Source organism: Triticum dicoccoides, chromosome 3B (genome assembly GCF_002162155.2).
Source record: "Triticum dicoccoides isolate Atlit2015 ecotype Zavitan chromosome 3B, WEW_v2.0, whole genome shotgun sequence".
In the NCBI taxonomy this organism is placed as follows: domain Eukaryota; kingdom Viridiplantae; phylum Streptophyta; class Magnoliopsida; order Poales; family Poaceae; genus Triticum; species Triticum dicoccoides.
In genome coordinates this window covers 828,737,931-828,741,680 of record NC_041385.1, presented here as the reverse complement: position 1 = coordinate 828,741,680, position 3,750 = coordinate 828,737,931, and positions in this window count along the sequence as shown.

Below are 3,750 nucleotides of genomic sequence, written 5' to 3'. Positions count from 1 at the left end.
AAAAAAAAGACTTCTCCAGAATTTCATACGTAAGCTGCGCGATGAGGCCTAGCGAAGCCAGCCCACATATTTTTCTGCCCAGGCAGCTGGGAAAATTATATTTCTCGCACAGGGCGACAAATAGTTAGAGCTTCACACAAGACAACCAGTAATGGACTGGCACATTTTTCTTTGTTTCTGTGTTTTATTTTTATTTTTATTCTCCTTCCCCTATCTCTTTTCCCTTTCAAGTTTATTTTCTTCTAGAATTTATTATATAAATTCGAAATTCGCATAAACGTTCAGAAATAAAAACAAAATCAAATTTTATAAAATGTTTAGAATTCCAACTTTTTGTTGCTATTTTGAAAAATATTTGGAACATGAAAAAAGTTTCCCATTTTTTCATACTTCTTTTTATTGTTTTTCAAAATTGTTCGAGATTTATAAAAATAAAATGGCATTTAAAAGTGTCCCAAATTCCAAAAATATAACTTGTTTTAGTGAAAATTTGACAATTCAAAATAATGTTCACGTATAAAAGATACACATTTTCGAAATATATTATGAATTTTGAACACATGTTCCTATTCTAAAAAATGTTCACAAGTTCAAATGGTGCTCATGTTTTTGTAAAAAGAATGTTAGGATGTTACTATTTCAAATTTTGTTCGTGTTTTTCTGAAAGTGTACATAAATTTTAAAAAACTGTTCAGGATTGAAAAAATGGTTTATGTTTCCTACAATATTCAGAAACTTCATGAGCCTTCTCTGGCGTACAATGACGTAACAAAACTCTTATGCCCTCGATCAAAGAATGAAAAAATAGCGGATTGATTACCTCACACCGGCGAAACTGAGAAGCTAAATGTTCCTTGTTTCCGCGCACACAGGGTTTTGTTTGCACATATAATTCTCACTAACTTCAAATGCATACTATTTTTTTCTCCCCATTGCAACACACGGGCATATATGCTAGTACTAGTACAGTAAGGTGCGTTTCTCGGACGCGGAGTTTTGGCTCCCGGGCTCATCTGCACCCACGCTCAGCAAAAAATTCAAAAAAAATACTAAAAAAATTCAAAAATTTCCAATTTTTTTTGTGGTGGTAGATAATTTGACGCGTGAGGTGCACCCCAAAATTCAGCTCATTTGAGCACCTGAGCAGCTCTCGGCAAAAAAGACAAAATCAGGGTCTGTAAAAATGTATACTGTTCATGCACTGTTTTGACCCGATTTGTCTTTTTTACCGAGAGCTACTTAGATGTCCAAATAAGTTGAATTTTGGGGCGCACCTCACGCGTCAAATTATCTACCACCACAAAAAAATTTGGAATTTTTTGTTTTTTTCTAGTATTTTTTTTGAATTTTTTGCTGAGCGGGAGCAGATGAGCCCGGGCTCCAGGATGAATTATCGGCGTTTCTCTTAATTTTTGGTCCACTCGCCGTATCTATACAAGGTGGTACTAATTTTTGTTTTGTCTATCTGGCTGGACCACATGGGCTTCTAACGGGAATTTTGTCCGTCCCACGTCAAACAGCTGGGCCTCCATGTTAGGCCTGCTGCATCAGCGAACAATATTACTAAAATCAACCAAAAAAATGCAAGACCAAGGATTCAAACTAAACATAAGGTCAAGAAGAGAGATTCGAACCTAAGACCTCCAACGTACATGGGGCATCGCGATGGCCAATTGAGACAGCTGGTTGTGAACAAAAATAAGTTCTAATTTTTTTCTATATTTTGAAATGGGTAATTAAACGGTACTGGGCGTTGGCCTGCGCTCTAGCTATTGGGCATGTTCCACCGACGTGTGCACAATATCATCGTGCAAAGAATAGAATTCCCACCCCATGGTATTAATGCCTATTGATATTTCGTGTTGAATAATCCCAGATGGCTTCCTTATACTGATTCTCACCAATTTAAATATGTTCAACACAGTTTTTTGGTGTGAGCTAATTGAAAGAGATCCTTCACATGCAAGGTGGAAGGAGCTTCGCATGCTGCGAAACATGACGTTTGGATTGTGGGCTGGATATACAACGAAGAAGCTAAGAAGCAGTGGTGCAACCTGGGAATGGAATGGAAGGGGTGCGTGATTGCATGTGTGCATGAAGAATTTGGCTCGCATTTGAATTGTGGGTTTGAATATAAGCCAAAGAGGCTAAGGAGTCATGGCGCTGCTTGGGAATGGAATGGGTGTGTAATTGGAAACAAGTTTACGAAATTTTAGGAAAAATTTCACAGATTTAAGAAAAACATTCACGATATTTTAAAAAGTTCATGAATTTGGGAAAAGTTCATGGATTTGCATAAAGGAAAACATATCATCTAAAAGAAAAGAGAAAATAAAAAAAATAAAATAAAAAAAATAAAAAGGAAAAAGGAAAGAAAAGAATACCAAAAACCATGTTATAAACATAAATGAAATAGAAATAGGCCAGAAAGAAGGCAAGAAGAATCAGAATACCGCTACTGTGCTAAATAGGCCTTGACTTGACTTGAGCGGAGACCTCCCCAGCAACGGCGCCAGAAATCCTTCTTGCTACGTCTTGAGTTTGCGTTGGTTTTCATTGAAAAGGAAAGGGTGATGCAGCACAGTAGCGTAAGTATTTTCCTCAGTTTTTAAGAACCAAGGTATCAATCCAGTAGGAGGCCCCTCACAAGTCCCACGTACCTACACAAACAAACAAAGAACTCGCAACCAACGCGATAAAGGGGTTGTCAATCCCTTCACGGCCACTTGCGAAAGTGAGATCTGATAGAGATAATATGATAAGATAAATATATTTTTGGTATTTTATAATATAGATGCAAAAAGTAAAGATGCAAATAAAAGTAGATTGAAAGCTTATATGATAAAAGATAGACCTGGGGGTCATAGGTTTCACTAGAGGCTTCTCTCAAGATAGCATAAGTATTATGGTGAGTGAACAAATTACTGTCGAGCAATTGATAGAAAAGCGAATAATTATGAGATTATCTAGGCATGATCATGTATATAGGCATCATGTCCGTGACAAGTAGACCGACTCCTGCCTGCATCTAATACTATTACTCCACACATCGACCGCTATCCAGCATGCATCTAGAGTATTAAGTTCATAAGAACAGAATAACACATTAAGAAAGATGACATGATGTAGAGGGATAAACTCAAGCAATATGATATAAACCCCATCTTTTTATCCTCGATGGCAACAATACAATACGTGCCTTGCAACCCTTTCTGTCAGTGGGTAAGAACACCGCAAGATTGAACCAAAAGCTAATCACTTCTCCCAAGGCAAGAAAGATCAATCTAGTAGGCCAAACTAAACTGATAATTCGAAGAGACTTGCAAAGATAAGTCAATCATACATAAAAGAATTCAAAGAAGATTCAATTATTTCTCATAGATAAACTTGATCATAAATCCACAATTCATCGGATCTCGACAAACACACTGCAAAAAGAGTTTACATCGAATAGATCTCCACAAGAGAGGGGGAGAACATTGTATTGAGATCCAAAAAGAGAGAAGAAGCCAACTAGCTAATAACTATGGACCCGAAGGTCTGTGGTAAACTACTCACAACTCATCGGAAGGGCTATGGTGTTGATGTAGAAGCCCTCCGTGGTGGAATCCCCCTCCGGCAGAACACCGACGACGGCTCCAAGATGGGATCTCGCGGATACAGAAAGTTACGGTGGCAGAAATATTTCTTCGGTGGCTCCTTCGATGTTTTCGGGGTATGTAGGCTTATATAGGAAGAAGAAGTACGTTG